The 18,126-nt window shown below is 45.8% G+C and overlaps 1 pseudogene; it reads right to left on the bottom strand.

Annotated features, from left to right (window-relative positions):
• Positions 1 to 13,879: 13,879 nt before the first annotated feature.
• Positions 13,880 to 17,157, bottom strand: LOC123133253 (GDSL esterase/lipase At5g45910-like; annotated as a pseudogene).
• Between the last annotated feature and the right edge of the window lie 969 nt (positions 17,158 to 18,126).

Here is an 18,126-nt window from a genome sequence, read left to right as displayed (position 1 = left end):
GGGTCGCTGGAATTTATATTTGACTAGCCAAGTAGAAGGGGAGTCTTAGTTTCTTTTACAATTTAGAAATGGTTGTTAGTTTATTCCTTCTCATTAAATGGTTTGCTTGTTCCTTTTTACCAATCGAGTAAATAGCACTGGTGGTCTATGAACTTGCACTGCGGGTGCACTTTAGTCACACAACTTGCAAACCGGAAGAACCCGTCACAGAACTTGCATTGCGGGTGCAATCAAGTCACACGCGCCAGCTGAACCGCGCCGACGCCTGGTTTTCTCTGATTTCAGGTCACGCGCGTCGCACGTGACGGCCGCTTTTTTTGCAGATAGCCCCCTGAAGTCTCAAGCAATGCCACATTGAAACACTCCTCTGTTTTCTCTCGCTGCCTCTGTTCGTTGCCGATGGGAGAGGAGACAGGCGGCACCGCGCCGTCATGGAGATCGTCGGCGGACAGGGTGCCGGTCCAGATGGTGTTCCATCCGACGGTGGAGTTGCCGGTTCTTCGCACTGAATGGCACGGGGGTCCGACTTACGGTGAGTTTCCCCCTCCCCCAATTTTAGTTAGGGTTTTCTCCTTCATGCAATAGATGAAATACTGGTGGTGCATCTAATTAGTTTTAGGTCTGAGATGTGCAGTACTAGGTACTTTACATGGTTGGTACCTCTTTTGTATGTTGGGCTGCATCCTAGGGTTAGTTCATATTGCCTCCGCTCACAATCAGTCCACTTTGCAAATGTAGGATATGATTCGGTGAAATTCAGTGTGGAGGTGCATCATGGTGGGTTTTTTGCGGGAAAAGGAGTGAATCTGACATATTTGGATGAGAAGATAACATGGTTTGACAACCTGGACAGGAATACACTATGTACTGATGTGATCTGCTATATGCTAGCACAACTTAGTTATCCTGATGAGGAGAAAATTATGCTATGGTGCCCACCTGGTAAAACTCTTGCAGATGTGGTGGAAATTAACTTGGAAAATGACTGCTTAAAGATGGCTAGAGCATCTGTTTACTCCAAGGTACTGATTCTGTTTGTTAAACATATCAGAGAACAGAATCAAGAGGAGGAAGATGACATTGCAACTAAAGGTTCCCCTGCACTACCTACAGTTATAATGAGCCCTTTTAGCACAGAGAAGATTAGGAAGATGAAATCAGAGACAGTGGCAGGTAGTTCAGAAAATGCATCTACTGTAGAGCAACAAGCAGACGCAGATGGGTCAGAGGGCCAAGAAAAATCAGATGTGTCAGAGAATTCAGAAGTTTCAGAAGAAGAGTACGATTGTGATTCAGACATTGATCCTACTTGGTACGACGGTGATTATGGAATGGAGGAGGAGGATGATAAGGACTATGATAAGAATGTAGATGATGTTGTGCATGATGCTATGGTTGAGAAGGGCAAAAACATAGGAGCTGAATATAGGCATGTTCCTGGGTCAGATGATGTTCATGAGGATGATCTGCAACTGCCAGAAGAGGATGACTTGGAGAAAAGACATAAAAGTGACTCCGATGATGAGGAGTACAAGGCAAAGAAAAAGAAGGAGAAACCTATATATAGGTTTAAAACATTTAACCCTGCTGTTGACATGGAAAACCCTCAGTTCAAGCTAGGAATGGTATTTGATTCAGTGGATCTACTTAGGAAAGTTGTAGCACAATATGCAGTAAAGAACAGGGTGCAAATTAAGAAGAAAAGAAATAACAAGCAAAGGTTTGAGGCTGTGTGTTCTGAGGGTTGCCCTTGGAAGCTTGTGGCTGTCAATGACAACAGGACACAGTCCTTCCTTGTAAAGACTTATGTTGGAGAGCATACATGTGAAAAAGTTTGGGATGTGAAGGAACTAACAGCCCCTTTTCTTGCCAATAAATATGTAGAGAAGTTCAGAGACAATGACAAGATTTCACTGTCTACCTTTTCAAGAAAAGTCAGGAAGAAATTCAACATGGAAGTTAGCAGGCACAAGCTAGGGAGAGCTAGGAAAGCAGCATTGGAAGTTGTGCGTGGGGATGAGGTGAAGCAGTACTCATTGCTTTGGAGATATGCAGAGGAAGTAAGACATAGCAATCCAGGGTCATCTTTCTATCTGAACCTAGAGAATGGCCTATTTAGTACTTGCTACTTAAGTTTGGCAGCTTGTAAAATAGGTTGGCTGAAGGGCTGCAGGCCAATCATTTGTATTGATGGCACGTTCATAAAGACAAAGTATGGTGGCCAATTACTCACTGCAGTTGGTATTGATGGCAATGACTCAATTTATCCTATTGCAATGGCAGTGGTGGAGACAGAATGTTATGCATCTTGGAACTGGTTCCTTTGTACACTGAAGCAAGACCTCAACATAATTAACACAAGCACAATCACTATCATGAGTGACAAACAGAAGGTAAATCACTGTTAATGTTCAGTTACTGCTTCATATTCAGAAGTAGTGTTGCAATTCAGTTACTGTTCATGTTCAGTGCTAGTGTTGCAATTTAGTACTGTAAATCACTGTTAATGTTAAGTTCATACAAACTAAGATATAACTGGTTTTCCTCTATTAGGGGCTAATCAAGGCTGTCAATGAGCAGTTCTGTGACTCAGAGCATAGGTTTTGTGTGAGACACTTATACCAAAACTTGCATTCAGTGCACAAAGGTGAGACAATAAGACAACAAGTGTGGGCTTGTGCCAAATCCACTACACCAACCATGTTTGAACTAAACATGGAGAAACTGAAGCAAGATAACCCAGAATCTTATGCTTGGTTGGAAGATAAAGCACCAAATCAATGGTCAAGGGCTTTTTTTCATGAGCTTCCTAAATGTGACATTCTATTGAACAACACATGTGAAGTTTTCAACAGGTAACTGAATGTTGTTCTTACTTAATTGCCTGTCTTACTTAATAGTCTGTCTTACTTAATTGCCTGTCTATAACTGCAATAACTGACTATTGTTCTTACTGAATTCCACTAGGTACATACTAGAAGCTAGAGAACTACCTGTGTTGTCCATGTTGGAGAGGATAAAATCACAGTTAATGCACAGGCATATGTCAAAAAAAAGAAGCTACTCAAAAATGGACAGGCAATCTAACTCCCAAAATCAGAGACAAATTAAGAAAAAATATAGAGTTGTCTGCCAATTGTCATCCTGAGGAGTCAGGCATGGGTGTCTTTGGTGTTTTGTCCAATGACAAGCAATACATAGTCGAGTTAAATATGCATACATGTACTTGCAGAAGGTGGCAACTCACAGGTGTTCCCTGCAGCCATGCATGTGCATGTTGCAGACATGAAAGGATTAAACCTGAAACCATGGTTCCTTCTTGTTACACTGTGGAAACATACTGTTTAGCTTATGGGGTACAGATATATCCAACTAGAGATAAAGATGAGTGGGCTGCTGTATCTGCAACACCTATTTTACCACCACTATATGAGAGAAGAGCTGGAAGGAGAAGGAAGAACAGAAGGCAGCAACCTGAGGAGAGTGAAGATGGCACCAAACTAAGCAGGCATGGTGCTATTATGCATTGTGGTTACTGCAAAGAAGCTGGTCATAACAGAAGTGGCTGCTCAAAGTTGAAAGCTGCTGTAATAAGAGAAGTGGGTGGGGATGATGAGGAACAAGCTGAGCAAGTTCCAGAGCAAACTGAGCATGTTCCAGAGCAGCCTGAGCAAGTTCCAGAGCAGCCTGAGCAAGTTCCAGAGCCAAATGATCTAGTTAGATCAAAAAGTTGTAGAGGAAGGAAGAGAAAGCCCACTGACAAAATGAATGAACTAGTACAGCAGCTGATGGAAAAGGCAAAGAAAAAGAAGTCCAAAATGGTTATTGATGAGAATGGAGATGTTGACTTTCCAGTAATATTAACTGTGAGTTCTACTTTTTCTACTTACTAAAAGAAAATTAATTAAATCCTTTACTTACATAGTGTTTGTTGATGTTGTCAGCATATTCAACATAGAACTATGAGGCCACATTTGGACCCAACACAAGTACAAGACAGCATGGTACATATTTTATCACATGAGGTACTTATAAAACAGTTGGTGAAATAATTCGTTTCACAAATGACATGAACTAACATATGGTGAAATTGACCCTGTCCTCATCTTATTTATTTATGTGTTTAGGGGCCAGCACAAGGAGTACCTGTTTCTAGGATGCACCGAATTCCAGATGAAAGTGCATTTGTTACTGAGCTTAGGGCCAACATTCCAAATGAACCAGCACACACAACACAAAGAGCAAGAGGAGCAAGAGGGGCAAGAGGAAGAAGAGAGCAAGAGGAGCAAGAGGTGGGTCAGTGGCAGCAGGAAGAGGACCAGCACATGGACATGAACCAGACCAACCAAGAAGAAGAGGAAGAACAAATTCTAAGAACAAGAGGGAAAAGGAAAAGAAAAACTAGGGGAATGGAGTGGCTCTTACTTGGGGAAGGAACAAGTAGAACTGGACATGTGTAAGAGGAAGCCCAAGATGAGTTCCAGGTCACCCAGAAGATTGAGATGCCTTATGTTCTCATGAACTAGTAGTACTAAGTAGTATCAAGTGGACATGTGCTACAATTTCATTTTGTTGTAGTATGAAGTGGCAACTAATTGAACTTCTGTAGTGTTATGTACTGGTCTTTTGGTGGATACGAAACTCTGCTGAACTACTACTTAAACTGTGGCTGAAATTATGGACCGATCTTCTACATATTTGCAATCATATATGTAGAGCATACTTTTGCACACATGAAACAAAATCAGCAAATTCACATAAGCGACAACAGTTGTAACAGACAACATTCAGGATTATAACATCAAACTGACAGTAACAAACTAACAACACGACACGACAAGTTCACATTCAACATTACAGACCGACAAATTCAAATGAAAACACCAAACTACTGATCATCGCTTAAGCTGTGCCATATTGTCCAGGGCCAGTGCCATCTATCTTGCCGCGCCAGGTGGTGAAAGTATGCTTCCGGGTAAGGTCTTCATCTTCATCAGGGAGAATTCTACAGCCAAGCCTTCAGTTAGCAATGGGCCACGATCAACGACCTCTTTGACATGCATAATCACTGGAAATTCTACGGTTGCACGCTCTGTGGGAGAATTTGGAGCCGGCGGTGAATGTGCGTTCTCGTCGTCGGAGTCTGGCTTCCATGGCCCCGTAGGAGGTGCAGGAACAGCCACGGTGAGCACCTTTGGCACACCTGAAGGGTTGCGCAGCCACGCGGTCACCAGCAACACCCACTTGTCGGTGGCCGGGAGCATGTCAATGAGCTCGCCGTCGACACCGGCGAGCACCAGGTTGACGGTGTGTGGATCCCAAGCCTCCTCCGGCAACCCCTCCAAACTCAGCAACGTCTTGTACTTGAGCTCCCCCGGCTTGCCACGCGAGAAGCTTGACCAGCGCTGAAAAGAAATCCTGCTGCCACAACAACGAAGCTGCTCCGACGCGTGCACCACACGAGTGCAATCATCTGTCGACTCGAAGCGAACGAAAAAATGGAATGGTGGGCAAGTGACCTCCACCTTGGTTGTCGTCCGTCGGACAGCACAGTGAGACTCCATCGCCGCCGCTAGTGCCTCCGGCGTCACCACGCTCCGCGGCTGTCCAATGATGGTGGCGTACAGGACACGGCCATAGAAATCTCCCTCGAGAGCCGCCATGCCAGCAGTGCGAGCGATGACAACCCGCCCGCACTCCGGCCGCAACTCCGGCTGCCCCGCTGCCACACCTCTTGAGGAAACAAACGTGAGTCCCGGATGCGAGGCCATGCCACAGCGGGCGCCGGAGACCTGCCATCGCGGACGCCGGCGACGACGCGGCTGGCCAGTGCCACGCTCTCCGAGCTGCCGCCTGCCATACTGTCCGCCATGATGATGGCGGCACCACGGCTACTTCCGGCGAGGGAGGAGGAACAACTCCAGCCAGGAAAGCCGCCACCGCTCGAGCTCTCGCTGCCGTCACCACCGCCGCCGCCCATCTGCCGCCGCCGTAGGTGTGAGAGGAGAGACGAGAACTAGGGATTTGGTTTCGATTTGGGAACTATGGTTCGATTCGGTTATAAATCTACAGAGATTGCAATACGGCCCTCAAACAATATCGCGAAGGACTTTTCTGCAAAAGTACTGAGAAAACCGGGCGTCGGCGCGTGTGACTTGATTGCACCCGCAATGCAAGTTCTGTGACGGGTTCTTCCGGTTTGCAAGTTGTGTGACTAAAGTGCACCCGCAGTGCAAGTTCATAGACCGCCAGTGCTATTTACTCTTACCAATCATCTACCATGGAATGTTATAAATAAGTTTTTGTTTTTAGTCCAAAGCGATATTTCCTCCCATGTTTTTTAGACATATGCATACATGGTTGCGCATCGCAGGCTGGTGCAATACTAAAACCGGTTGATCATTCCTTTTTATGGATGCATTTTAGAATTTTTATTTTGAAAGCAGTCCTTCAACATGCGGTGTATTTTCGGACTAAAATTTTGAATTGTAGGGGTAATCGACTCTTCTGTTGATATGATTGGGAGGTGGCATGAACAAAGTAAAGCGGAAGAAAGCGAGCTTGGACGATGGGCGGCGGTACCAACCTGCAATTGTTTTGTGTTGGTCAAACAGGGGAGGTGTTAGGCACGAACCAATCAACTAGGGCTTCTTGCTTTGACTGTATTGCCATGATGAATAAATGAGCCACGATGAAGTTCAAAAAGTTGTCTTAGCCCCTGTAAAGGTTAAATTTTCTCTTTAATGTTTAGGCTTCCTGGATACTATAGTATAGTAACACTGAGCAAATTAAGTTGGTCCACAGTTGAGGGAGAGGGGAGGGGGTGTGAGAGAGAGGGTGAGAAAGAGAGAAAGTGCGAGGGTGGGAGAGAGAAGTGGGCGGAGAGAGAGAGAGATGGAGGGTGGTAGACAAAGGGAAACGTTTTTGTGCGGCGCGCCGACCGAGCGTTGGGCCGGTTGCGCCGCGTGCATTCGATCACAGCAAATTGTACTTCTCTCCTCCTCTCCTCTCCTTATCTCTTCCCAATCGGGGGACACACGCACCGCGCCGCGCCTCCCCTCCTTTCCTTATCTCTTCCCAATCGGGGGATCTTATCCACTCACTCTTCCTGGCCCCCTTCTTCCAATAGCTGGAGCGCACCGCTGCCATGAATTCCGACGACGCCGGCGACCTCCTCTAGCCCGACGACCTCCACAACCCGCATCCTACCCTCTCTCAGTCTTCTTCCTAGCACAACGAGCTCCACTCTATTCCGGCCGCCGGCGGTGCGCTGCCTAACGCCTGGCCCGGAGCTGGAACCGGCACAGCGAGGTGTTGCAACCCGCCGCCAGCAATGCTGGAATCAGCCACCAGAAAGCTGCAATCGGGCGCCATAGCTGCGACCAGCCAGAGAAAAAGCTGGCACTGCCCACTGGTAGAGCCACAACCAGCAAGCAAAAAAGCTGCAATCGCGGCGCTCGCGAGCTACAACGATGACGAAGCGGATGCAACGGTGCTGGAACCAGTAGAAGGAGATGCTACAACCAGCAGTAACGATCCACGGCAGGTGTTGCAACCATAATTGTCGGAAGGTGGAACCGGCTTTTGTTTTTGCTACGACCGGCGAGAAATTTTGCTACGACTCGACGACGACAATCTATGGTATTTGCTGGAACCGGCAGTTTTGTTTGCTGGAACCAGCTAATTTTTTGCTTCAACTGGCTTTTTTGGTTTCTCTGGTTGCTCGGATTTTTGTTTTTTTTGCTGGAAAACAGTGTTGTAAACTCGATGGCGACGGCGAGCCAGGCGGCGGGCGCCGCCGTGCTTCGATTGGTTGCTGGAACCGGCTTGGCGGCAAGCTGCGTTAGGCTTTAGTGGAGTTGCATCTGGCAGTGGGTGTCGCTGGAAACGTTTGCAAAATTGGGAGGCCGTGCGACGACGAGGACGGCGAGGGGCAGCGAGCTGCATTTGATGGCGACGACGGCGGCCATGGAGGACGCCGGGTGGGGCAACCACGCTATGCGAGTGGGCGTGTTGTGTGTGAGCGAATCAGAATTATTTTTGGGAGGAAGAAGAAATCAACGGATGTAGACATCCAGATCGGACGCTCAGGGGCTGACCGGCCGAAAGTTAGGTCGGCGCACAGGTGACTATTAGTCGCCGTAGACAAAGTGTGGGAGCGAGAGACAGATATATAGGGTGTGAAAAAGAGTATGTAAGGATAGAGTGGCACTGACATGTTACAATGAGAGGGAGGAGACATAGAGAGAGCTTTAGTGTGAAATATAGCACAAGTGCACCGTTACGTGTTTGAAATTCAAATTGTGTGTTCATGGAGGTGGAAAATATTTTGTAGGAGGATATGAAACACTTTCGACGAAAATTAGCCGTCATTTTGCTCGATTGAGAGCTGAATAAGCTAAAAGGAGGTCCCATATATCATCAACCTGACGATGAAGAAACTTTAGCTAATTCTGATCTCGAGATCCTAGAGAATCCACCTAACATAGTCGAAGACAAACGTCCTGCCCCAATCACTATCATGCCCATGGACCAACGTGAATTACTTGCTGACCTATGGAACTACATCATGTCGATCGATGATGCCGGGTGTTTGGGGTAAGTATCATGTATCAATAATTAATGTGCACATGTACATTATTATTCTGAAATACCATCCAATTTTTAGGAAGGAATGGGTCCGGAGCTCGACACCCCATCCAATGAACTCAAGTCTTAAGAAACTTCAAGGCATACTTAACATGGAGCAACCTATGGACAATGATTGCTTCAACACCGATGTGCGTATACTGGCATGTGACAAGGGAGTATTGTTCATAGACCCTCCTATACACTACATGGATCTAAGATTTTATGTAAGTTATCGTAACTCTTCATTCTATGTGGCATTAGTATAAACATGTTGAAATAATATTTCTTTTTTTACTTAGTCCATGATACTAAAGTCAACACGAGGTCAGAAGTTTTGCGAGAAGAAAACTATCCAGACATTGGCAACATTATTTGATAGCTGGCCTGAGATAGACAAAGACATCTCATTGTGCAACATGGTAAGTAAAGTATTTTGTCTATTGTTATCATAGTTTATTGTTATTTCTAATAGCTCCATTTGTAGATTTATCTTCTCTATGCATCTATGGGCCGATACATCTTGTACGTCATCGACAAAGAGGCACGTTGTCTATATTATGGACCCTATTCAAACATCACAATCGTCAGAGGATAAAAAGTTGAGTCACACATTAAAATTAAAAAGTTTTGCAAGGGATTTCAAAGAAGCACTCGAAATAAAGCTGCCTGGTTGGAATTCCAATATATCTAAATGGCAATGTTTATTTCTGTTTGGTATTCCAACGAGTATAGATGGGTAATTAATTCATAATAAATGCATTTATTTTTGTTATCATTATATTCTTTATATTATTAATTTAAAAAATTGCATGAATGTGTCTGGCTATTTTGTTTTTCATTTTATGCTCTGGTGGAACGGTAAATAATTGGTCAAGCCGGTTTGCGCGGTGAGTATTGTCCGTTATATGTTTTAAGACCTTCAGTGTAAAATTTTCATACTAACTACATATATTGTTTGTGCAGGATGTGTATGAGTTGAGAAAGCAATTTTTTATTATACTTGCTAAAACATCGTGCGAATAAAGCTAAATGCAATTTTCCTGATATTGTGAAAGAATTTTTTAAGCGCACCATCTAGATATTGATAGTTTTGTAATAGATGTGAAAGTCGAACATCGCTCAATTTGTTACATGGATATGTTGTTAATCTTTCTTTTTGTTATCAATTTACGTTGCAAAAATGGACTTCAATTATTCAATGATTGTGTTTGTTTTATATTGTTTGTACATGTGAAATTTAACATGTAACTCTTGCAAACTATTTCAAGAGCCCGTGGCAACGCACGTGCACCCTACTAGTAAAGGCTACTGGTTGGCTGGTGCAGCACACGGTCCACGTAATGTGACGTGTGTGCTCGTGTCCGTGAAGCGGGTGTGTGTGTGCTATAATTTAGTTTCGCGTACCGAGGGATTTTTTTTCTGAATAATCAAGGGATGGTTAATCGTCGGCATTATTATTATTGTTGTGTGAACACAGTGTATAACATGGAAGTATGTATATGCAGATTATACTACTATATCAACGTTCTTGCATATTGTGGATTAGAGCAAATTTTATAAATCGTGTGTGGATATTTTGTTATTATATTCTAGCATTCCTTTTTCCATTTCTTTCTTGTTATAGGGTAATAGCAATGCCTTAATTCATTCTTTCTTGGAATAATAATATCTTCTATTTTTTATGCCTGTATGTTTTTATTTTGTTTATGTAATACAACGACGCAGCAAGAAAAAGCCACACTCATACATAGTTATTTTTTGCAAATTATGGAATGCTGCAAGTTCAATGAAACATGTATGCATATATATGTCATCATTCGCATTTTACTATTTTCTTTCGGTTTTGCCAATCAACAAGAAACTGAAATTTCAATCGCAAAAAGAAAAAGAAACTGAAATTTATTTTGTTTCAGTCGAATCGGTGACCATCCGTTTCATTGTGTTGTGATTCCTATTGGCATTCATTCTACCTTATTTTTTTTTTTCATATACATCTTTTTTACTAATATTAAAAATGGTCGATGCGATTTTTTCCTCAGTTGTACTTATTTTTTTCCTTCTAGTTTTTGTTATTATTGTTGCTTGCTCGTTTTTTCATTGTTGCTTGGTTTTGCATTCATCAGCAATTGATGCTGCTAATGGTGCGATATAGTTAATTTTTAACGTGGATACTGTATAACTGAAAATGTACGTCCTCAAGTTTTATGCAATCCATGTGTAAATCATACTATTTGTGTGAAAATGGCACTACTGCATGCTTATTCTTGCATATTATGAGACAGTTCGATTTCTATAAAAATTGACTGCAATGTTTTTGTCAAATTTATTTTTTCATTCTTCTTTAAGGTTGTATCAATGCCCTTAATTCATTCTTCCTTCAAAAATTATGAATTTTCTAGTTTTTTGTCTATTTAATTTTTTAAATTTTAATTACTACTTATTTAAAGTTTTCTTCATTTTCTATCTTCTTTTGGGAAATACCCATGCCATAATTCATTCTATTTTAAAATAGCAACTATTTTACTTTATATTCTCATTGTCTCTCTTGTGCCAATGTTTTTGGCTGTAATTTTGTTGGTTTGTTGGCCCAGTTTTTGGCTATCAGGTTTTCTCCCATATTTGCGAATGCGGCAGTGTTTTGATGTTTTAATGGTGCAACACTATTTCATTTTGTGTTATGAAATCATTTTTTTTTGTATTTGAACTAATTACTTTTATTCCTTTATTTTATTTCTTATTTATGGTTAATATAAATGTGGCTAATTCACTCTATCTTAGTTTTCATGCTAGTGCTAGTGTTTCTGTCCCCAATTTTTATTGTTGTTGCTTAGTTGATTTTTTCTTATCGGATTTTCTATTGTATTTGTCCATATGTACATTTTAGTTATTATTTTGTTAGCTACTATAATATATAATATTTTTTATTTAGAAAACAAAACTATACTATATTTAATGTTGTATGAAATTAAAGGAAAATGAGATTAGTACACATTATGTGTCAGTATGCATAATTACCTGCCAAGTTTGGTAATTATTTCTAATCAAGTTGAAGCACCAGTCAGCACACAAGATGAGCTCAGGCATACGCATGTTGTAGCATCACAACCTCGCAAAAAAAAAAGCATCACCGGAGTCTTGGTAGGGCTGGCTACAAGAGGGCCATCATGAGAGTTTTAGTGGGCTTCAATAGGGAGCATCCAGCACGGCATTGGGCTCTGGATAGCATGGTTCGTTGGATTTTTTTTTGCAGGTGGTTTGTTGGATGTTAAATCAAGGGTGTGGAAAAAAGTGACTAAAACTGAAGTAAATTTCAGGTTCCTGATGCATAGGTGCTCCCAAATTTAACTATTACTAGCACAAATGCCCGTGCATTGCGACGGGGAGAATACCAGTTCTTATGAACCACGATTTGGTGCCACGGAGAATACCAGTACCATCTTGATCTCAGCTGCTAAAGTAGACGTTTGTTTACAATCTATCTTTTATGGCAGATTACTGCGAGGGTAAGTTGACTAAGTCAGAAAAAACTCGCTAATAATTCCTTGACCATGGTAACGAATATACTATAATGGAAATAAAGAACCCAGTTAGTAGAAAATTAGTTTTATGAAGAGCAAAGCATTCGTTAGCAAAACTGAGTTACAGTTTATAGAGTTGTAGAATTAGAGAAAGAAAATGCGTCGAAACCGATAGTTGCAATGAAGAAGTATTGAATATAAACTGCAACTATGGATCTTTCACTTTGCATAGGTTTTACTTGTGCATGCAGAGAATAATTTCAATTCTAGTTTATGGTTCATGTATATGGAACACCTTCAGCCCAGCACCCCACAGGACTTGAGCGACCCACACACTAATCTCTTAGTGTACAATTTTTGGAATCACAAGCATATCTGCATGTACGTGCTCGCTAATATCCTAATACAACAGGCAAGAATGATACACCAAGTTCCCAACTGTCTTAACTGACGGACAACAATAGTTCCACTTCCACATGGAAGTTGAAGTTGACTGACCTAATGATGTGCTCATAAGAATGATTTCTGTCAAGTCATGAGCAATTATATGAAGTGGATTTCAAAGTTCTGTTTGAACAGAAAAGCCATGAGCAATAAACGATGCCTGCACATGTACTAATTAGGGGTCATCACGGAATGGAAGGAGGTCTACAACAGTACTCTGCCGACAAGACTCACATCTCATTCCTGTAGGTAGCGTTTTGGCATACTTTGATATGGGGTTAGATGACTAGGGATGTAGGATTCTGCTTCTCCTGATGCGCTGATGCATCTTTGCTGAGTAGTGTAATGGATGGTGTTGATGTATCCCAAACTCCATTTTCGTAATGAAAATGGGGCCCGGGTGGTCCCTTTTATCGAAAAAGAGATGACTAACATCTAACTGAAGTTAATACAGGAGCAGTGGTGCACCAGAGGTCATGGATGGAGGAGGGCACGGGAAAGGATGAAGTCGAGGATGCGGGATGACCATCAGCTAGTTCTAGCCGCTGTAGGGCGTGCGAGCTCCCCGTGGTCGGAGTCCATGACATCCGCGGCGGTGACGAGCAATCGGAGACGGCCATGGTGGGTGTTTGTGCGCCGAACAAACCAGCTCCTATTTTCTGCTTTCTTCTCTCCCTCACCCCCTTCCTGCCCAGGAGCCGCTGCTGCCATGGATCTGCCCGGGAAACCGTGCTCCGGCCTTCCTCGTCGTCACCAGTGCCTCCCCCCTCGTCCTCCGCTGCGGCAGTAGCCATCTCCGCCGCCGACAAGGGCGTCACCCCTCAGCCGAGCACGCGTCCAGGCGAGGCGGCCTCCATCCTCCGGCACGAGCACGAGGCCACCTTCCCGTCCTCCCCCGAGGCCATGGCCGTCTTCACCGCCGACAAGGGCACCGCTTGCCGAACGGACTGCGGGGCTAGGACCGGCAGAGGTCGAAGTGGACTGCCGGCAGGGTCGTGAGGTTAGGTTATTTTTTTTATCTCGACCGTACCGGTTCGGCTGACTTATTTTATGTACGCGTGTCAAATTTCAAAAGACATAGGGACTTTCTTGCAAAATCGCCGTGATGCTGAACCCGGCAGACTCAACCCGTGCTTCATTATTAGGGAAAAGACTTCATATCGATGAGGCCCAACAAATATATTTATATTGTGTGTGCAGCAAATGTTGAAACATAGAAGATTAGGTTGGTAAATTTTGAAGCAACCGTGGGACACACACAACCATGCATGGTAGAAATGAGTTTTTCACCCGGTGGGTCGACATGGCCACTTTGCACACTTGCTGCTGCTGACTCTTGTTGCCGAGGTTATGCTGCCCAGCCAGATATTGGCGATGTGGCGGTTAGCTGCCTCCGTCAGATGGACGCCGTCCCAGTACAAGCGAGCGGATGGATCCGGGCACGTCGTTGCAGCAGCATCGCCGCATGGAACCGTCGAATTTAATCTGTATCGTCCAGCCCCTCCACAGCACACCATAAGCACGTCTTGTTCAAAACCTGTGATAATCCATGCATCAGAGTCAAACCACCTTTCCATGCAAAATGAAAATTTGTATATGTGTAACTAACATATATAGATTCTTTTCTTTTGCTTGAGTTGGCGACTGACCAAACTTGTGAGGCGACTACACCATGTCCATGATTGGGCCGAAGAAATCGGCGTAGATGATCCTGGCGTTCCAGTGCTTGGCCTGAAGCTTGGCTAGCTCAGCCTGCAGTAGCGAGTTGTGGAGTCGTATATATGCTTTGAGACAGCCGGTCCTGGAGTCGTATGCTGATGGTGGTGAGGCGTCGGCGAACCTGGTCAGGATGGGCGGCGAGCATCCCGACGGAATCACTCCAGGGACAACAAGGCTCCTCGCGCCATGCATGGTGATGAGCCTCTGCTCACATAAGCAATTGGTTTATCATGGATGCTGCTTCGATCAGTCAGTACATGCATCTACTAAAGTTAGTACAAAGTTGGGTCATCTATTTTGGAACGGAGGGAGTACTTGATAGCCTGATGGAGTACGTAACGAACCTCGATGGCCTTGGAGATGCTCGCGACGACATCAGGAACGAGGGACCTGACCTCCTGTACCGTTCTCTGTTGGAACGACATGTGATAGTCGTTGACTCCGAACTCCCCCACGAAGAAGAGGGATCTGCCGAAGAATTTCTTACACTCTGCATGCGTACAATTTGAATTCTCATCAGCCTCTTACTTGGGTAATGATAGCTAGCTACAAGATAACAACGAACGATGACAGTGAATGTTCAAAGTAACCTCGGGTTGTGCGATATAAGGAAGGCTTCAGGGACTCAAACCACTCCAGCTGCACGCCTAAGCTGGTGTTCAGCGGGAACTTGCTGGTGGCACTGGGGATACCCCTCTCGTGGAAGAAACCAGCATCGACTGCGGTTGCGGCACCAACGGCAAAGTTGGCGCCTCGCCGGAAGCTACCGTTGTGCGCCAGGTTGGGCGGGACATATGGTAGGCCCAAGTTCTCAGCTGCACCCAAAAAGAGCCTATAGTTATAGCTAGGCTGGATTCCACATACGTACGTTTTGTAGTTGCCGGCACTGGCCGTCCCAAGAACAGCTGATGTGAGCACGTTTTTTTATTTTTTTTTAGAAAAGGAGGATGACCCCCGGCCTCTGCATCTGGGAGATGCATACGGCCACTTTATTGATTATTCTCGAGGACCTTACAAAGTATTACAACAATGTGTCTGAGTCCACCATCTTGGCAACATATGCCCCTACTCCTATCCAAAATGATGAAGGGGTGCTAGCTGGGCCACTATCCAAACCACTCACCTAAGCCTAATATTAAAAGCCGGAAGCCGAAACTCATTCGGAAGCCCCAGCCGAGCCACATACCAGGTCTGGGACACAATCCGATCAGACGCACTCGTGTGTCGTCGCCGCATCTTCCACAGGTCTTCAGATCATATTGAGGCTTCTACCTTGTCTGGCCACTCAGCCATCGACGTCACCATGACGCCAGATAGCAACCTCCTCCTGCGCGAGCCCATCTCCGCGCATCGGGTGCCGAGTCTCCACAGCGCCATGCCATCGATCTCCGCCGCCATCCAATGTGTGAGATGAAACACCGCTCCACCATCCCTCCAGCCAGCACTTGCTCCAAGACGATGCCCCCAGAAGGGAAAGCGATAGAACACCATCATCATCCGATCCGGAAGACCCAGATATGGGGTTTCCCCCTGAGCATCCCGAACCTGATGGCGCGTACTGCCGACGATGCCTCAACCATCGGCATTAGCTCCACCAGACGAGCGTCGCCTACGTCGCCGCAGCCTCCAAGATGAAACTGACCAGAATGCATATGTCGACATCGCACCGCCGCCACTTCCACCGCCGCTTGAGCAGCCCCCGAGCAACGCCTTCAGGAAGGAGCACGCCACCGTGATGTCGTCGTCGCTTGGAACAGGGGGGTATGAGGTTTTCATCTGAGCTCCTGGGAGGGGTGGAAGGAAGGAGGTCCTCTCCGAAGCCTCCAACGAGGGAAGCAACACCCAAAGGCACTGCCATCGGAGTGGCCGCCACGCCGGCCAAGAGATTCCCCCGGAACCCTTCCAGCCACCGGATCTGCAAGGCCAGCACCCAAGAACGGTGACCGAAGCGACCAAGGGCCGGATCCGCTGCAGATCGGAGTAGATCGGGGTCGAGGACGAACATCACCATGGCCACCAACATCCAGCGAGGATCTGCCGCCGCAGCCGAAGCCCACCACCTCCCCGCCATCCACATGACCAGGGAAGTGGCCCACCTGTCCACGCCGGCGCCGCCCGCCGCCAAGCTACGCCGCGTGCCACCAGCCATGGCCGCCGCCATGGATCCGAGCTGCAGGCGGGCCGTCAGCCGCGATGCCCCGCGGGAGAGGAGAGCCGCGCCACGGGGGGAAGGCCAACCCCAACAGATCGGCTCTGGGGAAACCCCCCCACGCGCCACCACGTCGCTCGAAGCGGCCTCGCGCCGTGCACGCGGGCCCCTGCATAGCTGCGTCCAGGGCGCGCCGGACCCCAGATCGGGTCCAGCCCGCGCGCCGCCCACCTCGCGCCTCGCCGCGCCTCCATCTGCCGCTGCCTCGGAGACCAGGACCTGGCGCCCCGCCGCCGCCTTCTTTGGGGCCGGCCCGAGCTTCGCCGGGGGCGTCCTCTGGCGGCGGCAGGACGGCTGGGGGGAAGGGGAAGAGGGTGGCGGCGCTAGGGTTTTTTACCCCCAAGTCGCCAGACGAGGCGATGCGAGGTGTGAGCACGTATCGATGAAGTCGATGATGAGCCGCCCGTCCCCGTTGCGACCAGTGTGGCGGCCGAAAAAGCTGGTGCCATAGGGAGGACGGGTGACGGGGTCGAAGATGGAGTACCATTCGAAGACCACAGGGTTATTGCCTGTGTCAGCGAAGGAGTCACCGAAGCTGAAGATGGATTGGTAGCAAGGGACGCCGGACCGGGAAGAGACCGCCGGCGTAGACCATGAGACAAAGACTAGCAAAGCGACGGACACGAGCTTGTGCATTTTGAGTTCTTCACTGGAAAATGGGAACAACAACAATATATATTGAGGAGGCCGGCCGGGCACGACATAGCGGTATGTTACTCCCAAGTCCCAACTTCCTTCCAACGAACGCCGTTGAAATATGCAAACAAGAAGATAAAATAGTCAAGCTGGTCTAAAAATAAAGACGTCTGTGATGGCTACCAAGCGTTATACTACTTGTCTACCCGGCAGAGTTTGGAGTTAAACTATGAGGGCATCTTGTCCACCAACGATAAGTGGTGCTGGCCCATTTGCTTCCGGGGCCATAGAGTCCTAGTCAACCTAGCGGCACAACGTTCGATGGAATCACGAGCTAGGACCAACTTGTACAGACATTATTGTGCAACCCTCACGGCGTCCTAAGTCTGGTCATAGTGGGAGCAACATAGATACTAGTAACATAGATGCCACATAAGCAAAAATGTTGATGTGGCAAATAGTTAATGAGGAGAGAGGCAAATAGAGTAACCTAATATATTACCATCATGTAACGCTTTCCAATGCAAAATGAGTATACAAGACAATAAATAAGCATGTGTATGTGACTACACATATGACACTTTCCACTATAAAGATAGTAACATAAAGTAGTAAGGTATGCATGCTACTACTCTAAGTTACTCCCCACAAGTAGTAATGAATGGCTTCCTATCTATCTCTCTATTAACATACTTTGTTGCTTGTACTAACTATAAAAACAATCCAGTTAAGCATGGCAAGCAACCAATTACATATGGATTTTCCAATCGGTGCAGTTTGGGAATGCGCGTTAAGTCAAGTCCATCGGTAGCTCACGCTACAATATAACATGTCTTTGTCCTTTTTTATAACACAAATTATTTTGGGTACCCCAAATCATAAGTGAAGGTCAGCTCTTGAGTCACGATCTGTAGTACCACGAAATGTTCCTTTTACTTAACAAAAAGAAGTATACATCGGGACTTTTTT

Source organism: Triticum aestivum, chromosome 6B (assembly GCF_018294505.1).
Source record: "Triticum aestivum cultivar Chinese Spring chromosome 6B, IWGSC CS RefSeq v2.1, whole genome shotgun sequence".
NCBI lineage: Eukaryota > Viridiplantae > Streptophyta > Magnoliopsida > Poales > Poaceae > Triticum > Triticum aestivum.
Note: the sequence above shows the minus strand (reverse complement) of the source record. Positions and strands in the feature narration are given on the sequence as shown.